The sequence below is a fragment of the Drosophila obscura genome, unplaced genomic scaffold, assembly GCF_018151105.1.
Source record: "Drosophila obscura isolate BZ-5 IFL unplaced genomic scaffold, ASM1815110v1 contig_95, whole genome shotgun sequence".
Taxonomy (NCBI): Eukaryota; Metazoa; Arthropoda; class Insecta; order Diptera; family Drosophilidae; genus Drosophila; species Drosophila obscura.
The window spans coordinates 193,979-217,425 of NW_024542889.1; the positions used below are offsets into that span (position 1 = coordinate 193,979).

Genomic DNA, 23,447 nt, shown 5'->3' on the forward strand with positions numbered 1-23,447 from the left:
AAGTGACAGTGACACAGTTTCTCAAGGTTGTGAACAAAAAATATTTACACATACAGAAAGTTATAATAAATAACTAGTTTATTCTATTATAGAATAAAAGTGTCGTGTTTGTGTATCCAAATCATTGCCAAAACCATCGTGTCGGCCGCGCAATACCCTCACCGCCTGTTGCTGATTGAAATTGACTGAAATTGAAAGCTAGAGCCGAAGACATACATAAATACATATATAAATTGTCTTGTGCTGGAAAAATTGCACCTCGCTTTCAATTCTTGGCACAGCCGTATGATATAGTAGAGTTTGATTTGCATGCATTTAATTTATTAGTGCACATACATACATATATAACACCATATAACACATATGTACAAAAACCATACCATACTCTATTTGAACCGCTATTTGGACGCACAATTATATATATATCGTTTACCGCAATCACTGTCGCCCCCCCCGTTCCCCTCTCGTTGTGTGAAATTCGCCAAAAAGTTGGTTCGTTAACCCAAGCCGCGGTGTATAACACTTACTTCCATACATACATACATACAAGCAGCTGCACCGGTGCATTCTTTTCGTCTCTCGCTTTCGCTTATCCACCGTTGCTTGCTGTGTATTTGGTGGGAGAATTTCGTTGCCGCGCTTGATCAAAACGGAGCGCCAAGTGACGCGCTACCCTGTTTTTCGAGGGTATATTGTTTTTCTTGTCACTTCGCAAGTGACGCGCTACCCTGCATTCTTAGGGTATATTGTTTTGGCTCTCAGTTGGAAAGTGACGCGCTACCCTACATTCTTAGGGTATATTGCTTTCGGCTCTCAGTTGGAAAACTACGCGCTACCCTACAGTGTGAGGGTATATCGTTTTGGCTGTCACTTGCAACCAACTATACACCTCGTGCCTCGACATTCAATTATTGTCGTTCTCGATTTTCGTTCTTGTTTGAACATTTATTATTGCTTTATCTACAAAAATATTGGTTTTCGTCGCGTAGATTATAAATAGTAAAATGGCACAAGAAAATAAGTCTGTTCTCGATGACTTAAAAAGTAAGCTCAGAAACCGAGTCAAAAGCATTCGCCGCTTAGAGGATCGTTTAGAGGGTGGGTCGATTCCATTGCAATTGACAGAGCTACAATGCAGACTCGATGTTCTGAATTCTGCTATTAACAAGGCCAACCTATTGCAGGAGCAAATAGAAGAAATTGATAGCAAAGATGAATTTGGAGCCGAGCTGGAAGAAATGGCCATTGTAACCAAGGCAAAGATAATGTCGCTTATCGATGCCTTGAAGCTAACAAGCGATACGCCGCCCTCGGTATCAGCTTCTACAGCCCCAACTCGTGCTCGACTTCCGAAATTGGCACTACCAAAATTTAGTGGTAAATATTCGGAGTTTAAAAATTTTATTAGCCTTTTTGAGACTCTTGTTCATAATGATGAGAGTATACCGGTGATCGAAAAATTTAATCATTTAATTTCGTGCCTCTCTAATGAAGCATTAGGAACAATAAAGGCGTTCCAAGTCACCGAGGCCAAATATGCAAAGGCCATGGACAGCCTAAAGCGAGTATATGACAACGAATGTCTAATATTCTCGAACCAAATCTCCGCACTGTTTAATCTGCCAAAAATCTCGCAACAGTCCGCATCGTCCCTAAGAAGCCTCATCGATACAGTGTCATCGATCTATGGTTCATTATTATCGATAGGAGACGATACGAAGATTTCGAATGCAATGCTCATTCATCTCGTTTTGAACAGAGTCGACCCAGTGACTAGACAGAAGTGGGAAGAACAGCTTGACTTCGAAAAGTTGCCGCTTTGGTCCGACTTTGAAAAAGTTTTAAATCGTCGATACCAGCATTTGTCTGCGGAAGAGTCGACAAAGCCAAGGCAAGAAAAAGTCATGCCAAGCAAGTCGCACACTCGCAGTTCATTTGCTTGTTCTTCCACTCCCCCAACAGTAGAGCTCAGCGAACATGCAGCTATTGCAATTCGGGAGACCATGTAGTGGCCAACTGCACGCCATTTTCACGTCTCTCGGTTATGCAAAGGTTCGAGTTCACAAAGTCTGCGTCCTTATGTATAAATTGTCTGCAAAAGGGTCACACTGTTGTAAGATGCAAGGTCGCCAAATGTCGAGTTTGTGGCCGCTCACATCACACATTGTTGCATCGATACATAGTGACTGATAATAGTCTCGCGTTGCCGCCACCCCCAGAGAGTTCGTCTCCTCCTTTAAATCAGGACCACCCTTCCACCTCTCATGCTCTGCATGCGACTTCGTTGGACAGGGTGATTTTGGCTACGTCGATCGTAAGTGTCAGAACAAAAAATGGTGAACACATTTTGGCCAGAGCTCTCCTTGACTCTGGATCCCAAACAAACTTCATCACGGAAGACCTCGCCCACCGCTTACAGATCCATAGAGAGGAGTCGTGTATTACCTTGCTTGGTATTGGTGAATCCAATTCTCAAGTAAAGAATAAAATACACACTGTGGTGAAGTCGCGCATAAATGGTAGTGAGTTCTCCTTTGATTTTTTGATCCTGCCCTGGGAATTCTTTACTACCTTTATACTTTTTTTAATTAAAAAAAACCCCCCCAACTTAAATTTTTCTTTTTTTTTTTTTTTTTTTTTTTTTTTTTTTTTTTTTTTTTTTCTTATTTAAAAAAAAAATTTACACAAAAAAAAAAAAAAAAAATTTTTATTCTAATTTTTTTTTTTTTTTTTTTTTTTTTTTTTTTTTTTTTTTTTTTTTTTTTTCTTTTTTTTTTTTTTTTTTTTTTTTTTCTCCCCTCCCAAAAAAACCCCCCCACTCTTCCTCTTCCCCCGAAAACAAACAAAAACCAAAGGAAAGAGAAAAAAGCAACACCTTCTTTTTTTTTTTTTCTTCTTTTTTTTTTTTTTTTTTTTTTTTTCCCCCCAACCCCCCCCCCCCCAAACACCCAAAACTGTTTTTTTTTTATATAAAAAAAAAAAAAATCATCGTAATCCAATAGTTACGGCGTAAGTGTGTAATCCTTGATATGTTCCTTCACGTGATACATCTCGTCATCACTGGTATACTGTTAAAATAGTAATTACATTTCCTAAAAAAAATAATGAAATATCATATTGATGAAATCATTTTACTATTCCTGATACAGTTGTTATAGCACCAATTGCTCCTGTTAGAGGTCATGGGCTGTAATCAACTAAATGAAATGGGTGATTTGAATGTGTAGACATTAAAAATTAATTTACTTCTCTAGAGTATAAAGTTCTTAATACAGCGAAAACATATGATTGGATTATAGCTACAGCTGATTCTAAAACTAATAGAGCAATTTGAGCAATTAGCAAAAATGTTACTAAAAAGTAGGACATTGAAGGGCCTGTATTTCCTAAGAGAGTTAATAATAAATGTCCAGCAATTATATTAGCAGTTAATCGAACAGCTAAAGTTCCTGGTCGGATAATATTTCTAATAGTTTCGATACACACTATAAAAGGTATTAAAATAGCGGGAGTTCCTTGAGGTACCAAATGGGCAAATATATGTTGTGTGTGATTAATTCATCCAAATAATATAAAACATAATCATAAGGGTAAAGCTAATGATAATGTAAGAGTTAAATGACTTGTTCTTGTAAAAATGTAAGGGAATAGACCTATAAAATTATTGAATAAAATTAAAGAAAATAATGAAATAAAAATGAATGTTGAACCATTATGACCTGATGGTCCAAGTAATGTTTTAAATTCTTTATGTAAAGTTGTCAGGATAGAATTTCAAAAAATATTAAATCGAGATGGTATTAATCAATAAGCTGAAGGGATTAATAAAAGTCCTAAAAATGTTCTTAATCAATTTAATGACAAACCGAAAATAGCTGATGGGTCAAATACAGAAAATAAATTTGTTATCATTTTCAATTTATTGAATTTAAATTAATATTTTTTAATTCATTTGATTTAGGTGATGATGGTATATAAGAATAATAATTAATTGAACAAAACAAAATAAATGTAATAGAAAATACAATAAATAAAAGTAATCATCTAATTGGGGCTATTTGTGGGATCAAAAAATATTAAAATTTTAATAATTTTAGTTTGACATACTAATGTTATATATTTAACTAATTTTTTCATTAGAAGTAATTGCTAATTTACTATAAAATGGTTTAAGAGACCAGTACTTGCTTTCAGTCATCTAATGAAGAATTAACTCTGTTAGAAATTCATTTAATGAAATAATTTACAGGAACACTTTCAATTACGATAGGCATAAAACTATGATTTGCTCCACAAATTTCTGAACATTGTCCGTAAAATAAACCGGGTCGGTTAATAAAAAAATTAGTTTGGTTTAATCGACCAGGAGTTCCGTCAACCTTTACACCTAAAGCTGGGACTGTTCATGAGTGAATTACATCAGCAGCTGTTACTAAAATTCGAATTTGGGAATTTATTGGTAATACAATTCGGTTATCTACGTCCAATAATCGGAAACCATCATTAGATAATTCATTTGTTGGGATTATATATGAATCAAATTCGATATTATTAAAATCTGAATATTCGTAACTTCAGTACCATTGATGACCGATACTTTTTAATGTAATTGAAGGCTCATTAATTTCGTCTAGTAAATATAATAATCGAAGGGAAGGCATAGCAATAAATAATAAAATAATTGCGGGTAGGATTGTTCAAATTATTTCAATTAATTGTCCGTGTAAAAGGAATCGATTTACGTAACTATTAAAAAATAATATAAATATTAAATAACCTACTAAAACAGTGATTATTACTAAAATTAATAGTGCGTGGTCGTGGAAAAAAATTAATTGTTCTATTAGGGGAGAGGCTCTATCTTGTAAACCTAAATTAGCTCATGTAGACATTAATTTTCTAATAAAAGTAAAATACTTTATATATGGAGCTTAAATCCATTGCACTAATCTGCCATATTAGAAATTAATTAGTTAATAATGGTAATTCAGAATAACTATGTTCAGCAGGTGGTGTATTTTGGTATCATTCAATAGATGAACATAATTGTACTGGATAAATTACTTGTCGTTGGGACACTAAACTTTCTCAAATAATGTAAAAAAAGAATAAAATCCCAAGTAATGAAATTGAGGAACCAATTGTTGATACTACATTTCATGTAGTATAAGCGTCTGGGTAATCTGAATAACGTCGTGGTATACCTGCTAATCCTAAAAAATGTTGAGGGAAAAAAGTTAAATTTACCCCAATAAATATAATAACAAATTGACTTTTTAGTAATTTGTTATTTATTGTTAGACCAGTAAATAGAGGGTATCAATGGATAAAACCTGCTATAATAGCAAATACAGCTCCTATAGATAATACATAATGAAAATGAGCAACTACATAATATGTGTCATGAAGAATAATATCAACAGATGAATTAGCTAAAACTACCCCGGTTAAACCTCCAACAGTAAATAAAAATACAAATCCTAGAGCTCATAAAATAGCTGGAGAATACGTTAGTTGGGCCCCATGCAGAGTAGCCAATCAACTAAAAATTTTAATCCCTGTAGGAACAGCAATAATTATAGTAGCAGAAGTAAAATAAGCTCGTGTGTCTACGTCTATTCCTACGGTAAATATATGATGAGCTCATACAATAAATCCTAGTAATCCAATTGCAAGTATTGCGTAGATTATTCCTAGAGACCCAAAAGTTTCCTTCTTTCCTGATTCTTGACTAATAATATGTGAAATTATTCCGAATCCTGGTAAAATTAAAATATAAACTTCTGGGTGGCCAAAGAATCAAAATAAATGTTGGTATAAAATAGGATCTCCTCCTCCTGCTGGGTCAAAAAAAGAAGTATTTAAATTTCGGTCAGTTAATAATATAGTGATTGCTCCTGCTAAAACTGGTAAAGATAGTAAAAGTAAAAGAGCTGTGATTACTACTGATCATACAAATAAAGGTATTCGGTCAAGAGTAATTCCAGAAGATCGTATATTAATTACAGTAGTAATAAAATTTACTGCCTCACCGCCTGTTGCTGATCGTGGCTGCTACCCTGCCGCCATACCTGCTGCTTCACCGTTGCTGCTACCCTGCCTATACTTGCTGTTTCACCGCCATACACAGACCCCGTAGCTGCAACCTAGAAGATCTATGGCCCCTTGTGATTGCACGGACTGCAAGAGGAAAGTGGCAGCTGGACTTAAAGATCCGAACGCAGAGCCTGAGGTATTTGTGCAAAAAATTGAAAGCTAGAGCCGAAGACATACATAAATACATATATAAATTGTCTTGTGCTGGAAAAATTGCACCTCGCTTTCAATTCTTGGCACAGCCGTATGATATAGTAGAGTTTGATTTGCATGCATTTAGTGCACATACATACATATATAACACCATATAACACATATGTACAAAAACCATACCATACTCTATTTGAACCGCTATTTGGACGCACAATTATATATATATCGTTTACCGCAATCACTGTCGCCCCCCCCGTTCCCCTCTCGTTGTGTGAAATTCGCCAAAAAGTTAGTTCGTTAACCCAAGCCGCGGTGTATAACACTTACTTCCATACATACATACATACAAGCAGCTGCACCGGTGCATTCTTTTCGTCTCTCGCTTTCGCTTATCCACCGTTGCTTGCTGTGTATTTGGTGGGGAGAATTTCGTTGCCGCGCTTGATCAAAACGGAGCGCCAAGTGACGCGCTACCCTGTTTTTCGAGGGTATATTGTTTTTCTTGTCACTTCGCAAGTGACGCGCTACCCTGCATTCTTAGGGTATATTGTTTTGGCTCTCAGTTGGAAAGTGACGCGCTACCCTACATTCTTAGGGTATATTGCTTTCGGCTCTCAGTTGGAAAACTACGCGCTACCCTACAGTGTGAGGGTATATCGTTTTGGCTGTCACTTGCAACCAACTATACACCTCGTGCCTCGACATTCAATTATTGTCGTTCTCGATTTTCGTTCTTGTTTGAACATTTATTATTGCTTTATCTACAAAAATATTGGTTTTCGTCGCGTAGATTATAAAATAGTAAAATGGCACAAGAAAATAAGTCTGTTCTCGATGACTTAAAAAGTAAGCTCAGAAACCGAGTCAAAAGCATTCGCCACTTAGAGGATCGTTTAGAGGGTGGGTCGATTCCATTGCAATTGACAGAGCTACAATACAGACTCGATGTTCTGAATTCTGCTATTAACAAGGCCAACCTATTGCAGGAGCAAATAGAAGAAATTGATAGCAAAGATGAATTTGGAGCCGAGCTGGAAGAAATGGCCATTGTAACCAAGGCAAAGATAATGTCGCTTATCGATGCCTTGAAGCTAACAAGCGATACGCCGCCCTCGGTATCAGCTTCTACAGCCCCAACTCGTGCTCGACTTCCGAAATTGGCACTACCAAAATTTAGTGGTAAATATTCGGAGTTTAAAAATTTTATTAGCCTTTTTGAGACTCTTGTTCATAATGATGAGAGTATACCGGTGATCGAAAAATTTAATCATTTAATTTCGTGCCTCTCTAATGAAGCATTAGGAACAATAAAGGCGTTCCAAGTCACCGAGGCCAATTATGCAAAGGCCATGGACAGCCTAAAGCGAGTATATGACAACGAATGTCTAATATTCTCGAACCAAATCTCCGCACTGTTTAATCTGCCAAAAATCTCGCAACAGTCCGCATCGTCCCTAAGAAGCCTCATCGATACAGTGTCATCGATCTATGGTTCATTATTATCGATAGGAGACGATACGAAGATTTCGAATGCAATGCTCATTCATCTCGTTTTGAACAGAGTCGACCCAGTGACTAGACAGAAGTGGGAAGAACAGCTTGACTTCGAAAAGTTGCCGCTTTGGTCCGACTTTGAAAAAGTTTTAAATCGTCGATACCAGCATTTGTCTGCGGAAGAGTCGACAAAGCCAAGGCAAGAAAAAGTCATGCCAAGCAAGTCGCACACTCGCAGTTCATTTGCTTGTTCTTCCACTCCCCCCAACAGTAGAGCTCAGCGAACATGCAGCTATTGCAATTCGGGAGACCATGTAGTGGCCAACTGCACGCCATTTTCACGTCTCTCGGTTATGCAAAGGTTCGAGTTCACAAAGTCTGCGTCCTTATGTATAAATTGTCTGCAAAAGGGTCACACTGTTGTAAGATGCAAGGTCGCCAAATGTCGAGTTTGTGGCCGCTCACATCACACATTGTTGCATCGATACATAGTGACTGATAATAGTCTCGCGTTGCCGCCACCCCCAGAGAGTTCGTCTCCTCCTTTAAATCAGGACCACCCTTCCACCTCTCATGCTCTGCATGCGACTTCGTTGGACAGGGTGATTTTGGCTACGTCGATCGTAAGTGTCAGAACAAAAAATGGTGAACACATTTTGGCCAGAGCTCTCCTTGACTCTGGATCCCAAACAAACTTCATCACGGAAGACCTCGCCCACCGCTTACAGATCCATAGAGAGGAGTCGTGTATTACCTTGCTTGGTATTGGTGAATCCAATTCTCAAGTAAAGAATAAAATACACACTGTGGTGAAGTCGCGCATAAATGGTAGTGAGTTCTCCTTTGATTTTTTGATCCTGAAATCAATTTCAGGTTATCATCCTGACCAGTCAGTTAATGTAACTGATTGGAAAATCCCAGAGAACCTACCACTGGCAGACCCCTATTTCTACAAGCCACAAAGAATAGACATGCTGATTGGAGCTGAATCATTCTTTGAGTTATTAGCTGTTGGTCAAATCAAGCAAGGTCCTGACTATCCAACTCTTCAGAAGACCCTTCTTGGCTGGGTTGTTTCGGGAAAATATGTTTCCAAAAGTTCTGCCCCCCAAACGGCAAACAGTTTGAGTTGCAGTGAAGAGCTGTTAGTTTCCATTGATAGGACCTTGCAAAAATTCTGGTCACTGGAAGAAATGCCATCTCCAAAGAAAATTATTTCGCCTGAGCACACGTTATGTGAAAATCACTTTCGGAAGACGACTCAGGTATTGCCATCAGGTCGGTTTGAAGTAAGGCTGCCGTTTAAATCAGATCCAAATTGTTTGGGCAACTCCTTTGAGGTTGCTAAACGGCGGTTTTTGTCGCTCGAAAGAAGATTGTCTCATGACCCTGAGTTGAAGAAAATGTACTTGGAATTCATGGAAGAGTACCTCTCCTTAGGTCATATGTCACCGACTGACAATACGGTTCCTTCTACTCCACACTACGTAATTCCACATCAGTGTGTCCTTCGGCCCCAAAGTACGTCCACCAAGCTTCGCGTCGTGTTCGATGCGTCGTCGAAGACGTCCTCTCAGGTGGCCTTGAATGAGATTCTGATGGTCGGACCGACCATTCAAGAGGAATTATACTCAACACTGCTCCGCTTCCGTCTGCACAGGTTCGCCCTGACTGCCGATGTGAAAAAGATGTATCGCCAAGTGATGGTGAATGAAGCGGATAGGCAGTTTCAGATGATAGTGTGGAGAAGAGACCCATCTGAGTCCTTGAGATTATACAAGCTTAACACCGTGACTTATGGGACTGGACCAGCCCCTTTTTTGGCTATCCGGTGTTTAAAAAGGTTGAGTGAGTCTGTGAAGCTATCATTCCCTAAAGCTGCTGACGTTATTGGGTCCGACTTTTACGTTGATGACATGTTGACTGGTGCTGCATGCGTAGAGGAGCTAAGGGCAATTAAGTCCGAAGTATCTCAGGTTCTTCAGACCGCAGGGTTTGAGTTAGCGAAGTGGTTTTCGAACTCACCTGAAATCACCGCATCTGAGAGCACAGCAAAACCCATAACGATCTCGGATTCAGAATCGACTAAGGCGTTAGGAATCTCATGGTTGCCTAAGGAAGATGCCTTTCAGTTTAAAATTGACAATGAAGTCATGGGTCTCCGAGCGACAAAACGGAACATACTGTCGGTGACATCGAAGCTGTTCGACCCCCTTGGATTGTTAAGTCCTATCGTCATAAAGGGCAAGATCCTATTGCAGGAACTTTGGCTTAACAAACTAGATTGGGATGAGTCGATTCCGATGCATTTGGAAACAGCATGGAATATGTTGAAAAATACACTGTCTCAATTGGAAGAGATATCCATACCTCGGTTTGTGTATTCCGATCCGATGTCACCGATCCAAATACATGCCTTCGCTGACGCCTCAGTTGGAAAGTGACGCGCTACCCTACATTCTTAGGGTATATTGCTTTCGGCTCTCAGTTGGAAAACTACGCGCTACCCTACAGTGTGAGGGTATATCGTTTTGGCTGTCACTTGCAACCAACTATACACCTCGTGCCTCGACATTCAATTATTGTCGTTCTCGATTTTCGTTCTTGTTTGAACATTTATTATTGCTTTATCTACAAAAATATTGGTTTTCGTCGCGTAGATTATAAATAGTAAAATGGCACAAGAAAATAAGTCTGTTCTCGATGACTTAAAAAGTAAGCTCAGAAACCGAGTCAAAAGCATTCGCCACTTAGAGGATCGTTTAGAGGGTGGGTCGATTCCATTGCAATTGATAGAGCTACAATGCAGACTCGATGTTCTGAATTCTGCTATTAACAAGGCCAACCTATTGCAGGAGCAAATAGAAGAAATTGATAGCAAAGATGAATTTGGAGCCGAGCTGGAAGAAATGGCCATTGTAACCAAGGCAAAGATAATGTCGCTTATCGATGCCTTGAAGCTAACAAGCGATACGCCGCCCTCGGTATCAGCTTCTACAGCCCCAACTCGTGCTCGACTTCCGAAATTGGCACTACCAAAATTTAGTGGTAAATATTCGGAGTTTAAAAATTTTATTAGCCTTTTTGAGACTCTTGTTCATAATGATGAGAGTATACCGGTGATCGAAAAATTTAATCATTTAATTTCGTGCCTCTCTAATGAAGCATTAGGAACAATAAAGGCGTTCCAAGTCACCGAGGCCAATTATGCAAAGGCCATGGACAGCCTAAAGCGAGTATATGACAACGAATGTCTAATATTCTCGAACCAAATCTCCGCACTGTTTAATCTGCCAAAAATCTCGCAACAGTCCGCATCGTCCCTAAGAAGCCTCATCGATACAGTGTCATCGATCTATGGTTCATTATTATCGATAGGAGACGATACGAAGATTTCGAATGCAATGCTCATTCATCTCGTTTTGAACAGAGTCGACCCAGTGACTAGACAGAAGTGGGAAGAACAGCTTGACTTCGAAAAGTTGCCGCTTTGGTCCGACTTTGAAAAAGTTTTAAATCGTCGATACCAGCATTTGTCTGCGGAAGAGTCGACAAAGCCAAGGCAAGAAAAAGTCATGCCAAGCAAGTCGCACACTCGCAGTTCATTTGCTTGTTCTTCCATCTCCCCCAACAGTAGAGCTCAGCGAACATGCAGCTATTGCAATTCGGGAGACCATGTAGTGGCCAACTGCACGCCATTTTCACGTCTCTCGGTTATGCAAAGGTTCGAGTTCACAAAGTCTGCGTCCTTATGTATAAATTGTCTGCAAAAGGGTCACACTGTTGTAAGATGCAAGGTCGCCAAATGTCGAGTTTGTGGCCGCTCACATCACACATTGTTGCATCGATACATAGTGACTGATAATAGTCTCGCGTTGCCGCCACCCCCAGAGAGTTCGTCTCCTCCTTTAAATCAGGACCACCCTTCCACCTCTCATGCTCTGCATGCGACTTCGTTGGACAGGGTGATTTTGGCTACGTCGATCGTAAGTGTCAGAACAAAAAATGGTGAACACATTTTGGCCAGAGCTCTCCTTGACTCTGGATCCCAAACAAACTTCATCACGGAAGACCTCGCCCACCGCTTACAGATCCATAGAGAGGAGTCGTGTATTACCTTGCTTGGTATTGGTGAATCCAATTCTCAAGTAAAGAATAAAATACACACTGTGGTGAAGTCGCGCATAAATGGTAGTGAGTTCTCCTTTGATTTTTTGATCCTGAAATCAATTTCAGGTTATCATCCTGACCAGTCAGTTAATGTAACTGATTGGAAAATCCCAGAGAACCTACCACTGGCAGACCCCTATTTCTACAAGCCACAAAGAATAGACATGCTGATTGGAGCTGAATCATTCTTTGAGTTATTAGCTGTTGGTCAAATCAAGCAAGGTCCTGACTATCCAACTCTTCAGAAGACCCTTCTTGGCTGGGTTGTTTCGGGAAAATATGTTTCCAAAAGTTCTGCCCCCCAAACGGCAAACAGTTTGAGTTGCAGTGAAGAGCTGTTAGTTTCCATTGATAGGACCTTGCAAAAATTCTGGTCACTGGAAGAAATGCCATCTCCAAAGAAAATTATTTCGCCTGAGCACACGTTATGTGAAAATCACTTTCGGAAGACGACTCAGGTATTGCCATCAGGTCGGTTTGAAGTAAGGCTGCCGTTTAAATCAGATCCAAATTGTTTGGGCAACTCCTTTGAGGTTGCTAAACGGCGGTTTTTGTCGCTCGAAAGAAGATTGTCTCGTGACCCTGAGTTGAAGAAAATGTACTTGGAATTCATGGAAGAGTACCTCTCCTTAGGTCATATGTCACCGACTGACAATACGGTTCCTTCTACTCCACACTACGTAATTCCACATCAGTGTGTCCTTCGGCCCCAAAGTACGTCCACCAAGCTTCGCGTCGTGTTCGATGCGTCGTCGAAGACGTCCTCTCAGGTGGCCTTGAATGAGACTCTGATGGTCGGACCGACCATTCAAGAGGAATTATACTCAACACTGCTCCGCTTCCGTCTGCACAGGTTCTAGATTGGGATGAGTCGATTCCGATGCATTTGGAAACAGCATGGAATATGTTGAAAAATACACTGTCTCAATTGGGGTCCCGGTTTGTGTATTCGCCGACCAATACACCCCTACCCCGGCCTCCCCTGGGTTATTGCTCGGCTCTCAGTTGGAAAATTACGCGCTACCCTACAGTGTGAGGGTATATCGTTTTGGCTGTCACTTGCAACCAACTATACACCTCGTGCCTCGACATTCAATTATTGTCGTTCTCGATTTTCGTTCTTGTTTGAACATTTATTATTGCTTTATCTACAAAAATATTGGTTTTCGTCGCGTAGATTATAAATAGTAAAATGGCACAAGAAAATAAGTCTGTTCTCGATGACTTAAAAAGTAAGCTCAGAAACCGAGTCAAAAGCATTCGCCACTTAGAGGATCGTTTAGAGGGTGGGTCGATTCCATTGCAATTGACAGAGCTACAATGCAGACTCGATGTTCTGAATTCTGCTATTAACAAGGCCAACCTATTGCAGGAGCAAATAGAAGAAATTGATAGCAAAGATGAATTTGGAGCCGAGCTGGAAGAAATGGCCATTGTAACCAAGGCAAAGATAATGTCGCTTATCGATGCCTTGAAGCTAACAAGCGATACGCCGCCCTCGGTATCAGCTTCTACAGCCCCAACTCGTGCTCGACTTCCGAAATTGGCACTACCAAAATTTAGTGGTAAATATTCGGAGTTTAAAAATTTTATTAGCCTTTTTGAGACTCTTGTTCATAATGATGAGAGTATACCGGTGATCGAAAAATTTAATCATTTAATTTCGTGCCTCTCTAATGAAGCATTAGGAACAATAAAGGCGTTCCAAGTCACCGAGGCCAATTATGCAAAGGCCATGGACAGCCTAAAGCGAGTATATGACAACGAATGTCTAATATTCTCGAACCAAATCTCCGCACTGTTTAATCTGCCAAAAATCTCGCAACAGTCCGCATCGTCCCTAAGAAGCCTCATCGATACAGTGTCATCGATCTATGGTTCATTATTATCGATAGGAGACGATACGAAGATTTCGAATGCAATGCTCATTCATCTCGTTTTGAACAGAGTCGACCCAGTGACTAGACAGAAGTGGGAAGAACAGCTTGACTTCGAAAAGTTGCCGCTTTGGTCCGACTTTGAAAAAGTTTTAAATCGTCGATACCAGCATTTGTCTGCGGAAGAGTCGACAAAGCCAAGGCAAGAAAAAGTCATGCCAAGCAAGTCGCACAATCGCAGTTCATTTGCTTGTTCTTCCACTCCCCCCAACAGTAGAGCTCAGCGAACATGCAGCTATTGCAATTCGGGAGACCATGTAGTGGCCAACTGCACGCCATTTTCACGTCTCTCGGTTATGCAAAGGTTCGAGTTCACAAAGTCTGCGTCCTTATGTATAAATTGTCTGCAAAAGGGTCACACTGTTGTAAGATGCAAGGTCGCCAAATGTCGAGTTTGTGGCCGCTCACATCACACATTGTTGCATCGATACATAGTGACTGATAATAGTCTCGCGTTGCCGCCACCCCCAGAGAGTTCGTCTCCTCCTTTAAATCAGGACCACCCTTCCACCTCTCATGCTCTGCATGCGACTTCGTTGGACAGGGTGATTTTGGCTACGTCGATCGTAAGTGTCAGAACAAAAAATGGTGAACACATTTTGGCCAGAGCTCTCCTTGACTCTGGATCCCAAACAAACTTCATCACGGAAGACCTCGCCCACCGCTTACAGATCCGTAGAGAGGAGTCGTGTATTACCTTGCTTGGTATTGGTGAATCCAATTCTCAAGTAAAGAATAAAATACACACTGTGGTGAAGTCGCGCATAAATGGTAGTGAGTTCTCCTTTGATTTTTGGATCCTGAAATCAATTTCAGGTTATCATCCTGACCAGTCAGTTAATGTAACTGATTGGAAAATCCCAGAGAACCTACCACTGGCAGACCCCTATTTCTACAAGCCACAAAGAATAGACATGCTGATTGGAGCTGAATCATTCTTTGAGTTATTAGCTGTTGGTCAAATCAAGCAAGGTCCTGACTATCCAACTCTTCAGAAGACCCTTCTTGGCTGGGTTGTTTCGGGAAAATATGTTTCCAAAAGTTCTGCCCCCCAAACGGCAAACAGTTTGAGTTGCAGTGAAGAGCTGTTAGTTTCCATTGATAGGACCTTGCAAAAATTCTGGTCACTGGAAGAAATGCCATCTCCAAAGAAAATTATTTCGCCTGAGCACACGTTATGTGAAAATCACTTTCGGAAGACGACTCAGGTATTGCCATCAGGTCGGTTTGAAGTAAGGCTGCCGTTTAAATCAGATCCAAATTGTTTGGGCAACTCCTTTGAGGTTGCTAAACGGCGGTTTTTGTCGCTCGAAAGAAGATTGTCTCGTGACCCTGAGTTGAAGAAAATGTACTTGGAATTCATGGAAGAGTACCTCTCCTTAGGTCATATGTCACCGACTGACAATACGGTTCCTTCTACTCCACACTACGTAATTCCACATCAGTGTGTCCTTCGGCCCCAAAGTACGTCCACCAAGCTTCGCGTCGTGTTCGATGCGTCGTCGAAGACGTCCTCTCAGGTGGCCTTGAATGAGATTCTGATGGTCGGACCGACCATTCAAGAGGAATTATACTCAACACTGCTCCGCTTCCGTCTGCACAGGTTCGCCCTGACTGCCGATGTGAAAAAGATGTATCGCCAAGTGATGGTGAATGAAGCGGATAGGCAGTTTCAGATGATAGTGTGGAGAAGAGACCCATCTGAGTCCTTGAGATTATACAAGCTTAACACCGTGACTTATGGGACTGGACCAGCCCCTTTTTTGGCTATCCGGTGTTTAAAAAGGTTGAGTGAGTCTGTGAAGCTATCATTCCCTAAAGCTGCTGACGTTATTGGGTCCGACTTTTACGTTGATGACATGTTGACTGGTGCTGCATGCGTAGAGGAGCTAAGGGCAATTAAGTCCGAAGTATCTCAGGTTCTTCAGACCGCAGGGTTTGAGTTAGCGAAGTGGTTTTCGAACTCACCTGAAATCACCGCATCTGAGAGCACAGCAAAACCCATAACGATCTCGGATTCAGAATCGACTAAGGCGTTAGGAATCTCATGGTTGCCTAAGGAAGATGCCTTTCAGTTTAAAATTGACAATGAAGTCATGGGTCTCCGAGCGACAAAACGGAACATACTGTCGGTGACATCGAAGCTGTTCGACCCCCTTGGATTGTTAAGTCCTATCGTCATAAAGGGCAAGATCCTATTGCAGGAACTTTGGCTTAACAAACTAGATTGGGATGAGTCGATTCCGATGCATTTGGAAACAGCATGGAATATGTTGAAAAATACACTGTCTCAATTGGAAGAGATATCCATACCTCGGTTTGTGTATTCCGATCCGATGTCACCGATCCAAATACATGCCTTCGCTGACGCCTCCATGAGAGCTTATGGAGCGTGCGTCTATGTCCGTAGCAGAACTGCAGAAGGTTTAAAAATATCATTGTTGACTTCAAAGTCCAAAGTAGCGCCGCTCAAGACCAAAACGCTCCCACGGCTTGAGTTATGTGCCGCTCACCTTCTCGCGGATCTCTGTCACAGAATCAAGCCCCTATTAAAGGTCCCTATCGAACGAGCTGTTTATTGGTCAGACTCTGAAGTAACTCTTCACTGGATTCGGTCGCATCCATCTTCGTTGTCGACGTTCGTTTCGAATAGGGTGGCTGAGATTCAGGAGTGGTCAGATGAAGCTACGTGGCGGCATGTCCCTACAAAACAGAACCCTGCAGATATTGTGTCAAGAGGTTGTGACGTCAAAGAAATCGTCCAGTCAATCTGGTTTGAAGGACCATCATTTTTGAAGGATGAAGAAGAGACCTGGCCAAAAAACCCTCATTTCGAGCCTACAGAAGATGTCGAGCTGGAGAAGAGGAAGAACGCGGTCGGGCTGACCGCTGCGGTAGAAATTTCGGATTTGGTAGATGTCATCGAGGGATTCTCGTCACACCTCAAGCTGCTTAGAGTGTTTTGTTATATGTTCCGCTTTATAAAAAAATGTAAGAACCCGAGCATAACGTTTGAAAAAACGGTTTCACCGACCGAGTATGATGAAGCCTTTCGCAAAATTGTTGAAGTTATCCAACATCACGAGTATCGTGAGGAAATCGAGAAAGTTCGGAAAGGATCTAGAGTTGGTCCTAGTCTTCAGCGGTTGAACCCTTTCATCCATGAAGACACTGGTACTTGGTGTACTTTTTCGTTGTTGAGAGTAGGGGGGCGACTAGCTAAAGCTCCTATATCATACGATGCCAAGTTTCCGTTGCTTTTGACGAAGCGTTCGCAATTCGTGCGGAGCTATGTTCGTCATCTGCACCATATCAATTTTCATGTCGGCCCACGAGCACTTGTGAGCATCCTTCGACAGAGTGTTTGGATCGTAAACGCTCAGGAGGTCTGCAGTCAGACAGTTCGATCGTGTATCCGCTGCTTTAAATGCAAGCCTCGACTGCTGACGCAACTGATGGGAAATTTACCCGCAGACCGGCTCCGTGCTCTCCGCCCATTTTCAATTTGCGGCGTTGATTTTTGTGGACCCGTCTCGACGACATTGAAAATTCGAGGAAGGCCCCCATACAAGTCCTATATCGCGCTTTTTGTTTGTTTTGCGTCCAAAGCGGTTCACTTAGAACTTGTATCTGACTTGACCACTGACTGTTTTTTATTGGCTTTCCAAAGGTTCGTTGGGCGCCGAGGATATCCCCAGATCGTCCATTGCGACAACGGGACGAATTTCGTCGGAGCGAGCCGCCACCTCAGCGCTCTGCAGAAGGCGCTCGAGGACGGGGCGGACGCAGTTCGCGAATTCGCGTCAAGAAAAGGATGCGAATTTGCGTTCATACCGCCTCGAGCGCCGCACATGGGAGGACTCTGGGAGGCAGGTGTCAAGTCTGCGAAGAGCCTACTCCTACGGGCGGTAGGCAGCGCGCTCTTGACCGCCGAAGAGCTCGCCACAGTCCTCGTCGGGATCGAGGCCGTCCTGAACTCCAGGCCGCTGGGAGCCCTCAGCCAGGACCCCAGCGACGGCGAGGCACTCACGCCCGGGCACCTGCTGACAGGCGGGTCGCTCATCGCCCCCCCAGCACTGCGGACTCCGGACCAGGAGGGTCTCAGCTGCTTGCGGCGATGGCAACTTGCCTCGTCAGTCAGGCAAGCGTTCTGGCGGCGATGGTCCAAAGAATATGTCCTGGGCCTTCAAATTCGGGGCAAGTGGCACCAGCGGAAACCCGACGTCAAGGAGGGAGACCTCGTCCTCGTGGCCGAGGACAACATGCCTCCACAGGAGTGGCTCCTCGGGAGGGTGATCGCCACGCACGCCGGGGAGGACGGCATGGTCAGGGTCGTCGACCTTAGGAGGAGCGATGGGGGCGTTTTTCGGCGGGCCATCCACAAGTTGGCGCCGCTACCAATGGGTTAAAGCCGCTCAGGCCTTCAACGGGGCCGGTGTTTCGTCATGTCGTCGTCTTAGTTAATGTTTTATGTTAAGATTATTTTTGAATTGTTTGAAGTCTAGTGTAAGTAGGTTAGGGCAAGGCGGGAGCGCAATAAAAGCTCGCTCTTTCGCTCAAGGCGAATTCGCCCCGCTTTGCCACCGTAGGTTAGTTAGGCATAGAATGAAGTGGAATGAATTTTAGAATATAATCGTTGAAATTGGATTCGATCGAGCGCACCTAAAATTATTTCGTCCCCGCCTTTAATAAATCTATACGCCACCCAAGTATTTCGGTTTTGTTTAATTAGAAAAACTATTCTAAATTTTCAGAAGGCTATTAGTTTTATTAACTTAAAGCCTTAAAGTATAAAAAAAATAAAGTAATTAAAGGTAACCAAAAAATTGAAAAAAAAAGTAAAATTAGGTATAAATTTGTATTTATATTATTAATTGTGTACTAATCGTTCAATTATTTTCGTAATAATTTAGTATAAATGCTGAATAACAAATTCGTAAATAAAAAAAAGTAATTAATGTAGATATTATTTGTTCAGTCGCATATTTATGCAGTAATTAATATTACATAATATACACTTATCGAATAAGTCAGGTCGACCCATGTAACGGGAGACATAATAACAAACGACAAGGCATTGTAGCTGAGTCAACAATAACCGCTTCTGCAGCAATTTCTGCCAACGATGCGATCGCTCGTCAGAGGGCAAAAACACTGGTGCAATTGCTGACTATCACAATTGCCCAATAACACAATATCATATTAAATCCAAATTAATTCAATATTAATTCCAATTCCCTTTTACCATATTCTTACTAGACTCAGCACTTTCTGTACCTTTTGTTACCTATAAATAGAAATTAAGTTTGTTGAATAAAATCAGTATCAGAAACAGTACCATCACTGCCTGTTCACTCATTCTCTACAACTGCAATCAACAGAGGCTGTCGCCGTGTCTTCAGACCCTCATTTGCTCGACGTAGGAATCCCTCTCGCAGTCCAACTGGTTCAAGTTCTAGTTGCGACGACAAATTTGTAGACGGTTTATGTACCGTATGCATACCAAAACACACACACAAACACACATTAACATTTGGTGACCCCGACGCAGGAAAACCTGCAGATCAAACTGAAGAAGTCACCAGGACTTTTCAATACAAACTGGCAACAAGCCACATACTTACGGTAGAATCTCCTACCAATAAGTAGAACAAATTGGCAGATCTGTCACTTTCAGATCATAAGCCAACAAGATCAACGATTAATAATATCAAGATCACAAGTGCGTTCCACCAGCACAAAACCTCCATCCAGTACGTCGTCTGTACTTATACTTTGTACCACATCGGTTGCGAATAGGAGCGTATCCAGCTGCAAAGCGAATAAAACACTCCCAACGGGTCAAAGTATAAGTAAGAGGCGAAATGGATTCCCACAAGGAGGAACACGCTGCCGCCACAGAGGCATTAAATGAGCAGCAAGAAATTGGAGATGAAATTTCGAAGATAATAAGGAACTTCAAAAAAGACTCTCCAGAAAGGAAACAGAATATAACGTACTTCCAAACAAAAAAGGCGGCTCTCGAGGATGCATGGAACAGATTTAACGAAATCGACACCAAGATATCAAAGGCATATAAGACCGACCACTACGTTAAATTTCGTGAGGACTTGCGTAAAACACTAAAAACGTACGTTGCGATGTTTACTGAAAGCATGGACAAGCTAAATCAGGCATCAAGTGCTCAGGTGGGTAAAAATGACGAACCACAATCGAATGATCAGAGCCAGCATCCAACGGAGGTTTACAGCAAATTGCCTTCACTATGTCGCCGACAAAAGGCCATAGTAGCGTCCATAAAACGCATTCTGAGACAATTCTCAGAGGCGGGAGGACGTACATCAAGTGATTTGATAAAATCACTATGGACTCAAGCACAAGAAGTCCATTTTACTATTCACGAAGAATACGATAACCCAGAGGAAGGAGGATACAACATGGAAGCCTACCTGACCCTGGAAAAAGAGGTTCAAAGTGCATTGGCAAAACCAGCCACATCAAACAATAATGACGTGCAGCTTCCACGCATTAACATTCCCAAGTTTGATGGGGACATACTGAAATGGTCCCAGTTCTATGACCTGTTTTCATGTATGATACATGAAACAAACATGCCCACAGTTCGGAAGATGTGGTATCTGAAAACAACCGTAACTGGAGAGGCAGAAAGATTGATCCGACATATCGATCTAAAGGAAGAAAACTATTTGAGCGCCTGGGAAATTCTGATTGATACATACAACAATCCCAGAGACGTCGCTAGCACGGTATTAAACCGCTTCCTAAATTATAACACAGTTAATGACGACTCCAAGTCATTAAAAGAGTTGTACGTTACATTTTGGCCTGTACGGTAGTTTATATTTTTTTTTTGTTATTTGACTTAGTGTAAAACAAAATTTCGGTAGTTTTTATTTATTTTTTTTTATTTGACTTAGCGTAAAAAAAAATTTCGGTCTGTTAAAAAAATTTAAGTCTGACTATTATCTCACTAAAGGGATTGGGCATCAATATATCCACATGGGATCCAATATTGATTGCCGTCATCAAAAATAAGCTAGATGTCACTAACAGAGCCTTGTACGAGCAATCATTGGGAAGCTCAAAGGAAATACAGGCCTTGGACACAATGCTTCAGTTCCTAGAACAAAGAGTTCGAGTTCTAGGAACAGGCAAAAAGACACAAATGTCAAGGAAAGAGCCAAAAGGCACAACATGTGCAACAGTAAATACTGGAAAATCGAAGACGCCTCTCTGCTCATTCTGCAAGAAGGCAAGCCATTGGCTCTACGGATGCGATGAGTTTCGCTCCAAATCACCATCAGAACGACTAAATTGGGTACAAAAGCAGAAATTGTGTGTCAACTGTTTTAAAACAAGCCACAAAACAAATGCATGCCCAGGTCGGACATGTTTCAAATGCGACAAAAAACACAATACACTGCTGCACTTGGACATACCATCGGGCGTAAGTACAGAACCAAGAGCACCGACGGTTGGCGCAGCAAGTAACAATAATTACAACCTGTTAGCTACAGTAAAAGTATCAGTAGAAGCAAACAATGGACAGAGAGCCAATTTCAGAGCCTTGCTGGATTCAGGATCACAGATCAACCTGATCTCTGAACGAATGGCATCAATGTTGTCAGTAAAACATAATGATACAACATTACGCATCGAAGAAATTGGAGGTCAGTCAAAGACCAGCAGAGCACGAGTAAATGTTCTAATAAAATCACTTCACGGCGGATTTACGCAAAGAATTGAAGCATTCGTACTACCTCAGATAATTGCTGATCAACCAGCGCAGGCACTCGATGAAATGAACTTGAACATACCAAACAATTGCCCATTGGCAGATCCGGATTTCTATAAACCGGGAAAGGTCGACATGCTCATCGGAGCAGAACACTATTATTCGCTACTACTCCCAGACCAAAAACAGCCAAAGTCAGGAGGTCCGCATTACAATTTCCACTTGAATTAAAATTCTTGTGTACATAAAACCACAAATGTTTGGAACAAATATGTCTTATCGCGTGAACGCTTTGTTCCTTTGGGTTCCTTGGGCTTCTAGCACTGACTTTGGAGCTGTACGCTAGTTTTTATATTTTTGTATTTTTAGTATTAGCGTAAAACAAAATTTCTATCGTTTTACAAATTTTAAGTATCTAACTATTGTTTCAACAAAAAATGGGCACTCGCAAGAAGCTTGCCAATTGTAATTTCCATCCACGTTCGGACGAAGTCACGCAACTGGTGTGTGAATTGCTATTTTAATGCCATCGAGAAATACAGACGCACTCAGTACTTCGACGTGGAGCTGTACACAGACAGGTGAGAGAAGCGAATTGAGCGAATTTCGACTGTATATCCTTGGCTACATCTGTGTGCTGTATGCTGCATTCCAGAAAACCCCGAGCCTCACATGCAAGCAATCGGGTAGCGAAAACCCCGAGTCAGATGTTCCACGATATTTTCTCACCTTTGAAATGATGTGGCCAGTTTTTGCATCTTGCGTCTTATGCCTCAATCTCACACCTGCCTTGTTCAAGTTCGTGTTGAAGTTGTCGTGGTGGCGCGGGCACGTCTGTATTGGCATAGCAAGGAGCAGCAGGAGGAGTTCAGTAGGAAGCAGAATAATAATCAACTTGCGGATCAGACGTGAGCTGATGATAGACCTGCTGAAGAAACAAGAAGAAAGTTCTGAATTGGAGCTACAGCCAAGTGTTGGCTTCATCCCGGGCATGGTACTACGCTCTGGAAAGAAGTAAGGGACAGGAAAGTGGTGAACGTCCACAGTGGTGCCTTCGAGCAGGAGGAGAAATCAATTAGTGAGTCCCCCCCCACACCACACACTTGGCCATTAGGTTACTTACTCTGCTCGTGGCTCGCAATTCAATATCGCAATAGACGTATGAATTTTGGTGTTTCCATTCTATATGAATGGATATAAAATAAAACTTTTACAAACATTTTTTAAATTTAGAATTTGAATTTTTTGACGAGTGTGATATTTTTTGTTTTTAGTTGTTACTTGTTTGCTCTCTATAGCAATAATAAATTTTTGTTTGTTTCTAAGGGGACCTGGGTTTGACTTTTGAATACAAAAGCAAATGTGATCACATATAATTCTTCAATTTATGTGACTCCCAAGAAGCCAGAATATGTGTGTTGTATTCCAGACATCCAGACTAGGCAATATTGTCAGTTTACCCAAAAACCTAAAATAAATATTAAAACAAATTCTTTAAATTTAAAATGTCTAACCCCCCCCTAACCCTAACCCACCCGATGCTACCTCGCGCCCATCGCTGCTACTCTATATAGTTGGCTTTTTTGCAAAGCCAGCCTCATCATTGTAAGTAAATTAGTGGGGTAGGGAATCAGAAATGAAATGAACTACACCCTCTGCCTACTCGTGGCATAGCAAGGAGCAGCAGGAGGAGTTCAGAATAATAATCAACAACTTGCGGATCAGACGTGAGCTGATGATAGACCTGCTGAAGAAACAAGAAGAAAGTTCTGAATTGGAGCTACAGCCAAGTGTTGGCTTCATCCCGGGCATGGTACTACGCTCTGGAAAGAAGTTAGGGA

At 41.6% G+C, this 23,447-nt stretch overlaps 2 pseudogenes; both read right to left on the reverse strand.

Moving 5' to 3' along the window:
• Positions 1-3,230: 3,230 nt before the first annotated feature.
• On the reverse strand, positions 3,231-3,991 carry LOC121405411 (annotated as a pseudogene).
• Positions 3,992-4,204: 213 nt separating this feature from the next.
• LOC121405380 lies at positions 4,205-22,452 on the reverse strand (annotated as a pseudogene).
• Positions 22,453-23,447: the final 995 nt, after the last annotated feature.